This window comes from Coenobita brevimanus, chromosome 39 (assembly GCF_032717465.1).
Source record: "Coenobita brevimanus isolate Jiangsu-jjx chromosome 39, ASM3271746v2, whole genome shotgun sequence".
Lineage (NCBI taxonomy): Eukaryota > Metazoa > Arthropoda > Malacostraca > Decapoda > Coenobitidae > Coenobita > Coenobita brevimanus.
Genome location: NC_136992.1, coordinates 1665001 through 1682500, shown reverse-complemented (window position 1 = coordinate 1682500; position 17500 = coordinate 1665001). Strand labels below are relative to the sequence as shown.

General features: G+C 42.3%; 1 protein-coding gene across 2 annotated transcripts in view; it reads left to right on the top strand.

The window, feature by feature from the left end:
- Positions 1-17500, top strand: part of LOC145396850 (limbic system-associated membrane protein-like) — a 325065-nt gene that overhangs the window by 909 nt on the left and 306656 nt on the right. The window lies entirely within an intron of this gene.

Below are 17500 nucleotides of genomic sequence, written 5' to 3'. Positions count from 1 at the left end.
GGGTGGGAGGGTAAATAGGGCAAAATGGGTGGGAGGGTAAATAGGACAAAATGGGTGGGAGGCTACGTAGGACAAAATGGGTGGGGGTAAATAGGACAAAATGGGTGGGAGGGTAAATAGGACAAAATGGGTGGGAGGGTAAATAGGACAAAATGAGTGGGGGTAAATAGGACAAAATGGGTGGGAGGGTAAATAGGACAAAATGGGTGGGGGTAAATAGGACAAAATGGGTGGGAGGGTAAATAGGACAAAATGGGTGGGGGTAATTAGGACAAAATGGGTGGGAGGGTAAATAGGACAAATTGGGTGGGGGAGGAATGGGACAAAATGGGTGGGGGAGAAATGGGACGAAATGGATGGGGAGAAAAACAGGAAAATGGGTGGAAAGAAAACAGGAAAAAAATGGGAAGAAAACAGAAAAAATGGGTGGGAAAAATAGGAAAACGGGTGGGAGGAAAAAGGAAAAAGTGGGTGGGAAGGAAAATAAAAAAAAAAGGGTGGGAAGAAAACAGGAAAAAAAGATGGGAAGAAGAGTAGGAAAAATGGGTGGGAAGAAAAATAAGAGAAATGGGTGGGGTGACATAGGAAAAATAAATAAGGAAAATAGGAAAAAATGGGCGGGAAAAATGGGAAGAATAATAGGATGAAAGAAATAAGACACAGAGAACGAAATCAGTAGAAGGAAATAATAGGCTTGATAATTAATACGTAAACAGCGTCACCTTCTACTGAGTCCCTGAAGGTGTTAGCAAGGCCTTTTATTTTTTTTTTATGCGAGGAAGAAGGAACCAAAGGCTGAGCCCGCGAAACAGTTCCTTCCAAAAAAAACAAAAACAAAAAAACAAAAGAGAGCCAAATTCAAGATCCGTTCATTTCGAGATGCCTGGACACATTGCGTTTGAAAGACTGGAGATCATAGGAAGTAGGAAATATAGACAGAGGGAGTCAGTTCCAGAGTTGACCTTACTTACTTAGCACCTGAAGATGTCCTAATTATCGTTTGACCTTTATTGAACACCTGTGCCTCTTATGTCATTAGCCTGCATCCCATTTCTTAAGTATGTGGTGCTAATCGGACATGTTGCACCTTTTTGTATCTTTGCCGGTGATCACGTCAGTTAATTACAGGTGGGCAGGAAATGTCTATCTATCTGCCTATCTGTCTGTCTATCTATCTATCTATAGCCAGACGCCTTAAGCCCGTAAGGGGTGGCCACAAACAAATCGCCTCCATGTCGCCCTGTCCCCCTGTCATTACGCTGTCCTCCCCGCAACTCATCCCCTCTCTCTAATATACCTTTCCATTCCATCCCTCCATCTCATCCTCGGTCTTCCACTCCTTCTCCTACCCCCTCCACCATACTCACATACACTCTTCTCGTTAGTCTCTCACACTATGTGATAATGATAAAACATGGCTCGTATTCACGTCGGTTAAGGAAGCTCCCTAACACCTCTTCCTTAGCGATTTATTTTTGGATATGGGTGGTTAATGCCCTTTTATGTGATATTTTTGCAGATTATGACGACATTGCAAGAATTTATGTAACACAGAAGAGGACAGTACGGTCTAATATGCAAAACAAATCGCTTAGGAAAAGGCATTAGGGATCTTCGTGTGTCTCCGGGGGATCTCACACGTACCCCAGACATGTGACTGACGGGAGGAAGCGATGCACAGGGTTCGTTTTGGTGTATAATAGAGTCTTAGCCATGAACGTAACCCGGAGCCTCGTTTCCTCCTGGGGGTCACATGTTTGGGGTAAGTGTGGCCACGCCCTTGGTTCGCGTACTTAGTGGATCTCTCTCTCTCTCTCTCTCTCTCTCTCTCTCTCTCTTTATTCTTATTTTCTTTTCTTTGGTGTGTGTGTGTGTGTGTGTGTGTGTGTGTGTGTGTGTGTGTGTGTGTGTGTGTGTGTGTGTGTGTGTGTGTGCGTGTGTGTGTGTGTGTGTACGTTTATTCTTCATATCTTCATCCCAAAACCTTTCCTTCTTCACATCTTTTGCATCATATTCCCTCACTCTTCAGACGATTTTATTCAGCTTAAGATGGATTTAAAGAACTAGTGTCTTATGTGTAGTCTTCTTTAACATCTTCACTACAAGCTGTCCCTCTCAATGTCTCCTTAGATTAATAAAAGCCTCTGGTAGTGGCCCTAATGACTCTGTGTAGTTCATATAGGGGTAGATCTAATCTCTCCCCTTCGTCGTCCTCCTCCTCCTTCTCCGTAGCCTTCGTCGCCTCCTCATACACACACACACACACACACACACACACACACACACACACACACACACACACACACACACACACACACACACACACACACACACACATTACACTCTTCCTTTTCCCCACCCACGCACCCAAATCAGTTTCATTCCCATTTCCCTACTGTTCTATCCCACTGGTACATCTTTTTCACGTCTTCATTCCCTCCACACCCACATACACCCACACATACCCTACACCCACCACACCCACACCCACACCCACCCACACATACCCTACACCCATCCCACCCACACCCGCACCCACCCACACATACCCTACCCCCATCCCACCCACACCCCCACCCACCTACACACACCCTACACCCACCACACCCACACCCACAGTAGCCTCGCCACAGTAGGTTAGTTCTTGTCTGATATCGTCCATAAGGTAGGCTGGTTTTTCTCCTACGTGTCTTGCGTGTATATGTCCTGTATGCGCCTTTGTCCTGCCTGCTGGTGGGTCCTGGTTGTTGGGTGTGTCTGTGTCCTGTATATCTAGTTGTCCTGCGGGTCTGTGCTCTGTATCTCCAGTTGTCCTGCCTGTCTGTGTGTCCTGCATGTACGTCCTCTCTCTCTGTTTGTCATGCCTATCTGTGTGTCCTGCATATACGTCCTCTCTACTTGTCCTGCCTGTCTGTTAGTCCCGGTTCTCCTGCTTATGTGTCCTGGGTGTCCTGGCGAGCGTGTGTGGTGGTGCGGTGCGGTTGTCTTGGTAACGCAGTGATCTTTACATGCTAAATAATACGGTGTTTGGGATGTGCAGGGCTGAGTGGGGTGGGAGTTTGTATGGATTGGTATGACATGCAGAGAAAAAAGAAGTTACATCCATGAATTATACAGTTTATATATTTATCTTGCCTTGTAATACTCCCTTTCCTCCTAAAATACTACTACTACTACTACTATCATACTGCTGCTGCTACTACTACTACTACTGCTACTACTACTGCTACTACTACTGCTACTACTACTACTACTACTACTACTACTAAAGAAAGCTTATTTACGCAGACTTTTTTTTGGTGAATGCCTTGTGATACTCATGTAATTCCCAGTTTAATAGAAAATAACAGAAAAATGATATATAAAGTTTTTGCCGTTTTATTATATATCTATTAGTCTATATCTATCTATCTATCTATCTATTTGTAATTTTCTCTGTCTAGCTGTTTATCAATATCTATTTGTGTATAAATTTATCTATCTGTTTATCTACCCAGCTATCAATCTCTATATCTATCTTTCTGTCTATCTGTCTATCTATCTGTGTTCGACGTGGAAGGGGTGAGGGGAAGGGGGAGACCAAGGAAGAGGTGGAGAGATGGAATGGAAAAAGCACAAGAGTGAGGGTGGTGTGAGTTGGGGGTAGGGCAGCCTGATGGGGGGCGAGAGCAGTGCGTCAAAAATATATATATACTCATGGCCACCCGATAGATAGAAAGATAGATAGATACAACGATAGATAACACCTCAAAAAAAGAAAAAAAACAGGAAATGCCAATATATATATACATCTTTTAAAAAATTTTTCCTTTAGACCGACAGGTAAGAAAAACATAGAAAATTTTAATATAGCCCAGTTTTTTATTATATATATATTTTATTTCCTTTTAATATCACGAAGGAAAAAAAATAGTGCTAACCAAGTGTCCCTTTTTATTTTGGAGATAGAACGCTTGTAATATATATTTTTCGCTTTTTTTGCTTTTTTCGCGTTGTTTTTGTTGTTTTTTTCGGTTTTTGTTGTTTTTTTCGCTTTGATTCTTTCGCTCTTTTTTATTTGTTCGTCTTTTTTCGCCTTTTTTCGTCTACTATCTATCTATCTATCTATCTATCTATTTATCTACCTGTCTACTATCTATCTATCTGTCAGTCTGTCTATCTGCATGTCTACCTACCTACCTACCTATCTCCCTCTCTGTCTATCTATCTATCTATCTATCCGACTATCTACCTGTCTTTTTTCGCTGTATTGCTTTTTCGTTTTTTCTCCCTTTTCGCGTTTTTCGGTTTTTCGTTTTTCGCTTTCTTCGCTTTTTTTTTTTGGCTTATTCGCTTTTTTGCTTTTTTCGTTTTTCTCGTTTTCGTTTTTTTTGGCTTTCGTTTTCTTTGTCAATTTTTTTTCGCTGTAATTGCTTTTTTCTTTTTTTCGTTTTTTTTTATTATTATTTTTTTTTGTGTGATACGGTACGAATATGAAAAAATAATTTGACTACACCTGTATATATTTTTAATTAATGTGTTTACCTGGACGGAGAAAATGATAGAGCGGTGAATTATCTTTATTAATTATTTTTTTATATTTTTTAATTTATATGGGGATTAAAAAAATAATATTGGTGTTTATTTCTTTGCTTATTTGTTTGTTTGTTTGTTTTTATTTTATTCTATTTTATTAATTATTTTATTCTATTTTATTAATTATTTTATTCTATTTTATTAATTATTTTATTCTATTTTATTAATTATTTTATTCTATTTTATTATATATTTATTTATTTTATTGACTAATTTTATTTTATTTTATTATATACTTATTTTTTATTATTTATTTATTTATTTTATTCTATTTTATTATTAATTTCAGTCTATTTTATTATCTATTTTATTTTATTATTTATTTTAATTATTTAAATTATTTTATTTATTTTAATTATTATATTTATTTTAATTATTTTATTTATTTTAATTATTTTATTTATTTTAATTATTTTATTTATTTTAATTATTTTATTATTTTATTTTTTTTATTATTTATTTTATTTATTTAAATATTTACATATTTATTTTTTTTAATTTTCTTATCGTCAGAGAGAAAAGGAAAAATTGCCTTATTTTTCTTATTATTTTTATTTTCCTTCCAACAGTAATGCATTAAATAGCAGGCCATTTTTTTTTATTTGCATTATTAATAAAGATATAGACGCAGAGGCCTACACACACACACACACACACACACACACTCTCTCTCTCTCTCTCTCTCTCATTACTCACACTCGGGATATCTGAACCAAAAATAAATATATTCAATGCCTTATTCCGAATTACATTTTCCGGTGTAATAGCCTCAATTAGGGGGGATGTTGGTAATTTATGTGTAGTTCCCGTAGACTTAATCTCTTTAGGCTGACCCCCCGTCCAATTTTAAGGGGTAATTTAGTGAGAGAGAGAGAGAGAGAGAGAGAGGGGGGGATTAGTATTTGTGTGTGTGATACGCTATTTATATATTTACCAGTTAATTTATCTATCTATCTATCTATCTATCTACCAGTTAATTTATCTATCTATCTATCTATAAATGATATATATTGTTTTATAAGGCTGGCTTTTGGCTTCCCGTGTTTTCTTCTTCTGTTATACCTTCAGATTTTTTTGTTTATATATCTGTTTGGTTATTAATTGCTGTATTCATTTATCTGGAGGGTTAAGGGAGGAATAAATCGCAAGTGAAAAACTGTTAGGGATCTATGTTTAATATACCATGACTAGGTAGCGACGCACATGACCTGGTTTTGGAGAGAGAGAGAGAGAGAGAGAGAGAGAGGGGGGGGAGAAAATGAGGGTGAAATGAGAGCCAGAGGTAGCAATGAGAGGGTGGGAAGATGAGTGAGGGAATGAGAGGATGCGATAGGAAGATTACGTGGAGGAGGAGGAGGAAAGAAGAGGAGGAGGGAGAAAGACCACACACCCCTCTCCACAACCACACACACCCCTCACCACACCACACACCCCTCCCCTCCCCCTCCATCACCCCTTAACCTCTATCGGGCCCCTGGCAGTACACCTTTCTGGCCCCCAGGTGACTCTTAAGCTGCACTGGCCAGAACAGAACGGTGTGGAAGCCGCATCAGTGCCCACCCTCTCACAACCTCTTCCCCTTTTTCTCCCCCTCCTTCTCCTCCCTCACCCCCTTCTCCCCCCTCTCCTACTCCTTCCCCTCCCTCTCCTTCTTCTCCCTCTCCCCCATCTGCCCACTCCCTCCTAAACCTCTTTCCCTTCTTCCCCTCCTTGTCCCTCTTCATTTCATCTCTTCCTCCCTTCTCCCCCTCTTTCCCCTCGCCCACACCACAACTTCCCCTCCTCCCCTCCTCCCAGCCTCTTCCTCCTGTCTCCCCTCCTCTTCTCCCAGCCTCTTCCCCCTCTCTCCCCTCCTCTTCCCCCTCTCCCTTCCACCTCCCTTTCCTCTCCTCCCACGTAAGACAGTCACAAGGTTCTTAGATGCTGACTGGCTGAAACTTTGGCTTCCTGGAATATTAGGGCAAAGATGGAGAAAGCATACGCACGCACCTAGCTCCTAATACCTTTCCCTGAGCGATTTATTTTGCTCATTACACCATTTTGCCCTCCTCTGTGTTATGCAAAGTCTTCTCGCCTCTTTTACATACATTACGTGCAAAAGGATATTAACCAGCCATATCCCATAATAAATCGCAAAGGAAGAGGTGTTAGGGAGCTTCCTTAACCAACGGGACTATAGACCCTACACTCGTAACTCGCATTTCCATTAACCAGCCACATCCAAAAATAAGTCACTAAGGAAGAGGTGTTAGGGGGCTTCCTTAACCTGACTGATATGAACTGTCTCCTCGCACACCTGTATTTCCGCTCACCTGCCGCCTCATCCTCAGGTAATTGAAGGCGTAGGTGGGGCTTCACACGAACGGAAGGTTTTTGTTGGAGAAGCTACACATCTTTCTATATTCCACGATTAACAGATTGTCATTGTAAACTTTATCATGCAGTTTAGGTGAGCTTGGGATGTGGGTTGTATTGCCAGTCAGTCAGTCAGTCAGTCAGTCAGTCAGTCAGTCAGTCAGTCAGTCACTCACTCACTCACTCACTCACTCACTCACTCACTCACACACACACACACACACACACACACACACACACACACACACACACACACACACACACACACACACACACACACACACACACACACTCTCTCTCTCTCTCTCTCATACAAATCCCTATATATCTACATGACCCTTTCTCACCTCGCCATATACAGGGGTCATAGGTCAAGGTCACAGGTGGAGGATACCTAGGGTTAATATACACGTCTCGTACCGGTCGGACTCAAGGACAAATGCTGTTTATCTCTACCTTATATCCACCCAGCAGTAAAAATTAGGGACCTGCCTGTAACATCGTCTACCTGGTTGGTTTCAAGGGGATGAGTGTGACTTAGAAGAGACTGTAGGCTTTGATAATCCCACGTGGCGTCGATAGGCACTTAATCCTGAAATTGCAAATTGAGAGGCAGACCAAAATATTGCAAAACAGGCAGCAGACCAAAATAATTCCTAAGTGGGATGCAGACCAAAAATTGTAATGATGAAATACTTAATGATGAGGGAATATATCTAGTCTTTTGTGTATGCAATCTTTTTTTTTTTTCTTCTTTTTTTCTTTGGTTTATCATAAAATTCCACGGAGGCTCATCGCCCCAGTGGCCTTGTCCCTGTCATCTCAAGCCTATTAAAACCCTCATTTTCTCCTCATTACTTTCTCATTTCCCTCGCCTAATGACCTCGTTCTTGCTTACCTGATACCTGAGTTTGTTATTGGATGTTTCGGTATCTGGATGGGCAGGGTTTCTCTAGAGTTCCTTGAATGTTGTTAGTGTCACTGGTAGAAGAGATGGATAGGTTGAGAGAGAGATAGATAGGTAGGTAGATACATGAGAGAGAGAGAGAGAGACTGTTACCATAATCTCTCTTCACCGGGCACCCATTGTTCTGTTGATAGTTTCTCCGGCTTTTGTACCGGGTATTCTCCTTCTCCGGTTTCCTGCCGACCGATTGTAATACGGTGGGAAGCAGGGTGGCGATGATGATGGTGTTGATAATATAGATAGATAGATAGATAAATTATATTATATTATATAGTAGCGAAAGACCATGTAATATTTTCTAACATTCTGTAAATATTATCATAAACACACTTCCTTTACCTTCTGGTATCGTTGGTTTTTATCTGACAGATCCTTAACTCGTTTCAACTCAGCTGATAGCTAAGTGTTGTGATGATATCTGAGTTGAATGATGATAACTAGGTGTAGTGAGGTTGCAGGGCTGATTAGATAAGTTATCTCTATCTATTGCCAGACGCCTCAATCCCGTTTGGGGTGGCCACAAACAAATCGCCTCCAAGTTATCAAGGTGTCTTATTCCTACCCCATAACAAGCCGGGAGGTGACGATGGCCAACTCTAAGCAGACCAAGCTTGGTCCGCGACCGGAAGTTTCGACACCTAAAGTCATTTCTGTATGGAGGTACTTCAGTGCAATATTCCATCCCAGAATCAAGGCCCTGGCTTAATGATCTTCGGAGCCTTAGCAGTTCTCGTGGGCAGGGTTGTAATTTTAGCGCTTTGCATATTTTCTGCACTTGATGACCTTTGACCCTCTGACCTGACGGATATAGGCCATGCATATACGAAGCACACTTGTTGTACTCAGTAACGCCTATAAGCATGCAAAGTTTCATTCAATTCCATCCACCCACTGTGGAGCTGGGGAACTTGAAATACGCTGAGTGATCCACCAGAAGTATGGTACAACGTCTAGGTAGGACTGCCAGCGACTCGAAGTGAGTTTCAACACTAAAATATATAATTTTTCTGTTGAGGTACTCCAGTGCAACATTGCATCCAAGAATCATGGCCGTAGCTTAATATTCTAGCCTTAGGATTTCGCACGAGCATAGTCGTGATTTTAGCTATTTTCACCGTTTCGCATTTGATGACCTTTGACCCCTGACCTGGCCAATAGAGCACATATGTATATTTTAGAAGGTTTTAGCACTGCTCATTGTCTATAAGCAGGCAGACTTTCATTCAGTTCCATCGAGCCGCTGGGGAACTAGAGGGGGCATTTTTGAAAACCGATACGGGTTGCTAGGGACGCTGAGGCCTATCTTCGCAGGGTCGCCCCTCGAAAACTAGAGGAGAGACAGGAACCTGGATGGCACACTTCCGATAGGGAATGACCCCAAGATTACCCGTAAAGAAGTCAGAGCTGTCTACGCCCATTAATAATTCCTTTACAGCTCAAAACGTGAACAGTACGAAAAAAAAAAAGCGCTTTCTTCAGCCGTTGCGAGGCACCGAGTAGTTGCCTAGAAACCAAAATTGACACTGGATCATAGGCTGGTCATTGTGTTCAAGTTTGGCCGGAATTGGATTATTCTGAAGTGCCCGCCACAATTGAACAAGAATACATGAAAGAAAGAAAACACGACTAACAATAAGGGCAGTATGGTATTGAAGTTATGGCAGTGACCCAGTTTCGTTGGGTGAAAAAAAAAAAGCAATATTCTTTCACTTCTGTCGACGCATGTGAGGTCTGTATTATATTCAGGAAACACTGGATCATTTTATCTTATTTATTTTTTTTGTTAGCAAAGGGAAATTCTGCCATCCTTTAACTAACTCACATCAGGTCTGTCACTCCCCTTCCTCCCCCTCCACCTCATCCATTTCCTCCCTCCCCTCCACCTCGTTCCCCCTCGCTCGCTCAATCTCTTCTAATCTCTCTCACTTCCACCCTCCACTCGCTTCCCTTCATTCCCCCCTCCCCACCCCACATTCCACCTCATTTATCACTCCCCTCCACCCACTCCCTCACTTATCTCCCCTCCCTCCACCCACACCCTTACCCCTTATCTCCTCCCTCTCCACCCACACCCTTACCCCTTATCTCCTCCCTCTCCACCCACACCCTTACCCCTTATCTCCCCCCTTTCCACCCACTCCCTCACCCCATCTTTCCCTCTCCACCCAATCTCACACCCTCTTCTGCATCCCTCCACCTTCTTCCCCTTCTTCCACACAGTCCCTCCACCCTCCTTTATCCTCTCCACCCAGTCCCTCACCCCTCTTTTCCCCCTCCACCCAATCCCTTCACCATTCCCTTCCACTCCTCTTCACTCTCAACATCCTCCATCATCTTCCACTCACTCCCACATTGATCATCCACCCACTCTCTCCTCCCACTTCCTCCATCCACCCTCTCCACCACCTCAACACAACCCCGCCTTAAGCATTCCACTTTAAGGTATACTGTCCACCCACATACTCCCACACCGCTCCACCTAAAATCCATAGCACTCCACTGTAAGAAATTGCCAACTGTGCTCTGTTATATCCCACCTGTGCTGTGTTCTGTTCCACCTGTGCTGTGTTCTATTCCACCTGTGCTGTGTTCTGTTCCACCTGTGCTGTGTTCTATTCCACCTGTGCTGTGTTCTGTTCCACCTGTGCTGTGTTCTATTCCACCTGTGCTCTGTTATACTCCACCTGTGCTCTGTTCTATCCCACCTGTGCTCTGTTATACCTTCACTATTTTAAAAACCCTAGATCATTGCTTCAGTATTAATTATTTTTCAGCTTTAAACCATATATTATATCCCATCCACTATAAGCCTCATACATTATTTTTAACATCCCAGTTTAATACATTCCACCAAAAAATCTCATATTTCACCTTCAGTATTCTTCTCAGGCGTCTTCCTTCCTTGCAGTCTTACTTACTTCCTCCCAAGGCCCCGCCAGGTGTCCATATCTACGCCTCGTTAACCTTCACATCCTTTGCGTTTCTCAGTTCGATTCCTGATGTTCGTTCTAGTCTCGTATCTTTCCATGGAAGGGGAAAGCTCGTCTAGTCTACTTCATTCATACCCACGTCTTTTGCAGTTTATACACACACACACTCATGCAACACACACACACACACACACACACACACACACACACACACACACACACACACACACACACACACACACATATATTCTCCAGCCATTCCCTCTAGTCATTCCACCCTCCTCCCTCCCCTAGGCCACTGAACCGGAAACACACCTGTCTAGTGTTCCTGTTACCTGTGAGCGATGTTATTTATTGATTTTAGGTTGCATTGCGAAATGAAGTGGTTAGATATATTGCTATTGGTTATTCCTTGAACATACTGGGGTTCAGTTGAAAGAGATGGAAATAGTGGGGGTGGTGGTGATGGTGGTGGTGATGGCGGTGGTGATGGCGGTAGTAGTAATAGCAGTTATGTTATTATTTTATTATTATTATTATTATTATTATTATTATCATTATTATTATTATTATTAATTATTATTATTATTATTATTATTATTATTATTACTATTATTAGTAGTAATAGTACAAATATTATTATTATTATTATTATTATTTATTATTATTATTATTATTATTATTATCTCCGCCAACAAAGTTGGAAGCAGTTATATATTCACCTATGTTTGTCTGACTGTCTGTTTGTCCGGACGTTATCTCCAAAAGTTCTCAGCCAATTTCATTGAAATTTTGTGGAAGGGTGGGCCATGGACCAAGAAAGAATTGATTAAATTTTGGGGCGGATTCGGATCCTATCTCCACGGACAGCGGCAGTGGCGTTGGCGGATGTGTGTGCCGTCCTAGTGCTTCTAATTATTGTTATTTTCGAATGTAGGGCTTACACAACCAGCACTATAGTCCAGTTGTTTTCACTTGGCAAAACATCCCTAATCCCTCTTCAGCTCAGGTATGGTCAGGCTGGGGGATGAATGTGACTAGTAACCAAGGAGACTCACGCCGCATAGCTGAAACTCATCGAATTTCACGCACCAAGAGTTAGTCTTGAAGTTCAGGGAAGTGGCACAGTTCCCTCAGATGAAGACTGATTATATAATGACATAAGTAAAGTAAATCAGTAAATAAGATAAAATAACTAAGTATGATAAATAAAATAAATTGAATAACTGAAGAAATAAATGAAATAAATAAATGAATAAATAATAATAAAAATAATAAATTGGTGTGGAGGGAGGCAGACCACACAGCCCTGTGGATGGCATTTTTACACACACACACACATACATACATACATACATACACATACATACATACATACACACATACATACATACATACATACATACATACATACATACACATACATACATACATACACACATACATACATACATGCATACATACGAGTACATGCATACATACATACATACATACATACACACATACATACATACATACACACATACATACATACATACATACATACACACATACATACATACATACACACATACATACATACATACATACACACATACATACGAGTACATGCATACATACATATATATACATACATACTGTATATACATGATTACATACAGTCTCTCTCTCTCTCTCTCTCTCTCTCTCTCTCTCTCTCTCTCTCTCTCTCTCTCCACACTCACGCACAAGACTCATTATTCTCCCACACACAAAAAAATGAATATGAAAAAAGAGACTGGAAAAAAATATATATATATTTTTTTAAGCTTTTGATGTCCTTCGCTCGCGTTTTTCCATCACGGCTGCAAATTGGGAGAAGACTGAGGTGGTGGGGAGGTGGGGAGGGGAGAGGGGAGATGGAAGTGGGAAGGAGAAGGGAGGGGAAAGGGAGAAGTGAGGGTGAAGTAATGGGATGAGGGAGGGAGAGAGAGAGAGCACAAACACACACAGACAAACAGACTGAGAATAAGATGCACTCCTTATCATCATCATCATCATCATCATCATCATCATCATCATCATCATATTTGGTAGTATAATATTTGTTACTCATCATCATCATCATCATTATTATTATTATTTTAGAACATATTACCATTATCATCATCATCATCATCTATCATCATCATCATCATCATCATCATCATCATCATCATCATCATCATCATCATATTTGGTGGTATAATATTTGTTACTCTCATCATCATCATCATCATTATTATTATTATTTTAAAACATATTACCATTATCATCATCATCATCATCTATCATCATCATCATCATCATCATCATCATCATCATCATGCAGATTTGACTGTAGGAAAAGTGTAGCATTTATATTTCTTTAATATTCATCTCGTAAATCTCCCTCCCTCTCTCTCTCTCTCTCTCTCTCTCTCTCTCTCTCTCTCTCTCTCTCTCTCTCTCTCTCCAATGTAGCCAGAAATAATTTTGGTCCCTTCATCAAAACACACACACACACACACACACACACACACACACACACACACACACACACACACACACACACACACACACACACACACACACACACACACATTTTTTTTTTTCTGCTGGCCCCCGTTATAATAAGGTTGGCATGAAAAAACACAATGCAAACTGTGGTGATTGCGTGTGTGTGTGTGTGTGTGTGTGTGTGTGTGTGTTTTTGCTGTTATGTCTAGCTCTGGTTTTGTGGAGTGTGTGTGTGTGTGTGTGTGTGTGTGTGTGTGTGTGTGTGTGTGTGAGAGAGAGAGAGAGAGAGAGAGAGAGAGAGAGAGAGAGACACCACTACACACCACCACCACCATCACACCACCCCCTTCCCTCACCTGGGCAATCTAGGTACAAGGTATGCCAAAGTAATGACCAGTTTACATATTAATCGACTCATCCTGGCCTCCCCTCTCCCCTACCTGATTTACCTGGCCATTTTGTGTTTCATCAAGGTAATATATGGGGCGCCCTTGTCTCCTCTCACCTGGGAGGAGTACACACGCTCCCCCTCTCTATATTGAGCCGTATGTCACTCTGAGTATACATAACGTGAGCTGTGTGTGTGTGTGTGTGTGTGTGTGTGTGTGTGTGTGTGTGTGTGTGTGTGTGTGTGTGGCGTGGTTTTTATACGCGTTTATGTATGTGTAGGTGTTATGCCTTTTCCTTGCTTTGAGTAACATTCATAAATACACAAATATAGCTTGATAGATAGACAGATAGATAGGTATAGAGACATAAATAGACTGATTGATTGATAGATAGAGGCAGATAGTCAGACAGTGAGACGGATACCAGTAAAGATAAATACATAATAGAGATAGATAGACATGCAGATAGATAGATTTTTTTTTACCTGGTATCTGCTTAAACTCACCTGCATGCTTATTTTTTGGCACCTTATTTAATTACTTTAAAAATCAGTCTAGCTTATTTCGTATTTATATTCCTCATCAGTGCTACTTATTTCGAGACATTGTTTCTTATTCTCTCTCTCTCTCTCTCTCTCTCTCTCTCTCTCTGATTTACACTCCTATTCCTCTCCTCTTTCCTTCTTCCTCCCCTCTTTTCTTTCTTCCCCACCCCTTCCTCTTTTATTCTCTCTTTCCTCTTTATTTTCTCTTTTCCTGCTGTTTTTTTTTATTTCTTCCTATACCATTCTTTTTCCTCTCTTCCTCTTCCTTTCCTTTTCTCTTTCTTCCTCTTTCCTTCCTCTTATTTTCCATTTTCCTCTTCTTCCTCTTCTGTTCTTATGTTTTTCCTTCAGCCCATCGTTTTCCTCTTTTCTCCTCTTCTTTCTCTTTTCTTCTTCTTCGCCTCTTCTTTCTCTTTTCTTCCCCTCTTCTTACTCTCTTCTCCCCCTCTTCTTTCTCTCTTTCTCTCCTCTTCTTCTTTTCTTCCCTTCTTCCTCTCCTCTTCTTTCTCTTTTCTTCCCCTCTTTTGTCTCTCTTCTTCTCCTCTTATTTCTCTCTTCATCGCCTCTTCTTCCTCTCTTCTTTCCCTCTCCTTTTTCTCTTTCCCCCCCTCTTCTTTCTCTCTTCTTCCCCTCCTCTTTCTCTTTTCTTCCCCTCTTCTTTCTCTCCTTCCTCTCATCTATTTCTCTTCTTCCCCTCTTCTTTCTCTCTTCTTCCCCTCTTTATTCAGTTTCATTTCTCTTTCTCTCGTCATTATCGTCCTGTGTGTCTCCCTCCCTCTTTATTTTCTCTCTTCCTCTTTCGCTTCTTCCTTCATCATTTCCCATCTATATCCACCTTTCATTAATCTTACCATCTTACCTATTTTTTCTCTTCCTCTTCTCTTCCTCTTTTCCCTGTTCATTCTCCCCTTTCCTCTTTTCCCTGTTCATTCTCCCCTTTCCTCTTTTTCCTCTTCATTCTCCCCTTTCCTCTTTTCCCTCTTCATTCTCCCCTTTCCTCTTTTTCCTCTTCATTCTCCCCTTTCCTCTTTTTCTGTATTCTTTCATCTTTTCTTCGTTCACTCTCTTCCTCTTCATTCTGTCTTCCTTGCTTTGTTTCCATATTTCTCTCTTTCTTCCCTGTCTTCCCCTCCTCTCCTTTCACTTATCTCTCTTTTATTCCTCTCTTTTCCTCTTTCCTCTCCGCCTTACCCTCGGCATCTCATAATTCCTCCTCTCAGTCGTTATTGGATACTCTCTCTCTCTCTCTCTCTCTCTCTCTCTCTCTCTCTCTCTCTCTCTTTCTCTCTTAAAATCCTAAAACCATGTCAAAGGTCGTCAGGTTGACCCAAATTGGCTTCTTTGAAACTGAATAATATTTTTTACCTTGAAGTGAAATCTATGCGGTCTATCTGTCTATCTATTTATCTCTGTGGCTATCTGTTTGTGTGTGTGTGTGTGTGTGTGTGTGTGTGTGTGTGTGTGTGTGTGTGAGAGAGAGAGAGAGAGAGAGAGAGAGAGAGAGAGATTATGAAGCAGTGCGGGTCGTGTTGTAGCGCTCTGCCATTAATTCCGCCTCACAACATCTCACCCATCCACCCGCCCTCTCCCGGAATATATTCATTGTATCCCCTACTTTCAAACCCCACCCTCCCCTACCACCCCACCCCTTCCACCTTGCCAGCCCACCACCTACCCCTGTAATTCCCACTCCTTCCACCCTGCCAGCCCACCACCTACCCCTGTAGTCCTCACCTCGTTGACAGCCATTCCCTACCACCCCTTCCCCTGCCTCGCTTATTCTCTTCCACTGTTCTTCTTTTCCTTTCCTTTCAAGACAGTCTCCCGCCACCATCATTACCCCCTGCCTTCCCTACTCCTACCCCTGCCATCCATTTCCCTTTCTCCGTCTTCCCCTGTCACTCCATACCCCTTCTTTTCTCTCCCCTGCTTTTTTTTCCTCTCTTCTCTACCATATTTCTTCTCCCTGTCTCTGCCTCTGCTCATGCCGTCTCAGTGCCACACACCTCTTCCTCTACGCGACCCACACACAAACACACACCTTGATCCACCCACATCCGCACACTGCCTCACCCACACCCTACCTCAGCATACCCTACCTCTTGCACACCCTGGTTCACCCACACCCTGCCTCACACACGCACCCTGCCTCACCCTGCCTCACCCACACCCTCCCTCTTTCACACCCTGCAATCTAAACCCCTACCTCACCCACACCCTACATCTTGCACACCCTGCCTCACCCACCCCCTGGCACACCCACACTCTCCTTCTTCGACACCCTGTCACCTACACCCCTACCTCATCCACACACCCTGCCAACCCTGATCTCTGGCAGTCCACCCTGTCAGCTCCACACCCCCTCTCCTTCTCTCCTTCTCACACGGAACTTCCACTTAACTTCCGCCACTCCTTACGACAGGACTCCAAAGTTTCTCTCCTTCTCTCTTCCTTCCTCTCTTACTTCCCTCCTTCCCATTTTCCTCACTCCTGTTTTCCTTATTACCACTGCGCTCTTTCCTTCTCGCTCCTTTCTTTTCTCTCCTTTTTCCCCTCCTTTCGCCTTTCCCTCCTTCCCCTTCTCTTGAGCCTGACTTCCCTCTTTCCTTCCTTCTTCTCCATCACTGTCCCCTCTTTCTCTCCTCTCTCCTTCCTCTTCTCCTTACCCCCCTTCTCTTCCACTCTCACTTGTCTTCCCTTGCCTTTCCCCTCTGCCACTTTTTCTCCCAATTTGTCTCTTCCCCCTTCTGCCCTCATTCGTCTTTCTTTCTTACTCCATCCCTTCTCCCTCCCCTTTTCTCTCTCTCTCTCTCTCTCTCTCTCTCTCTCTCTCACACACACACACACACACACACACACACACACACACACACACACACACACACCCTATTCAACTCCTACCCACTCCTTTTTCTATGCTCTCCCGCTGGCCACTTCTGTCATAAAACTTAGAACGTCTCCCTTTCATTCTCTCCCTCTCTCCCTTCTCTCCCCAACCCCTCTCTCCCCTCTCTCCCCCACCCTTTTCCCCTCTCTCCCCCCACCCCTTTCCCCTATAGGTTGTTTCTCTGCCCCTCTAAAAAGTCAGCCTTTTTTTCTTTCTTTTTTTCGTCTACCTATTTCCTCCTCTTCTTAGTCATTTTTCATTTTTCGCTTCTTCCTCTGGTCTACGTTTCCTCCCCTTCTTTCCTCACCTTTTCTCTTCTTTATATATGTCTTTCC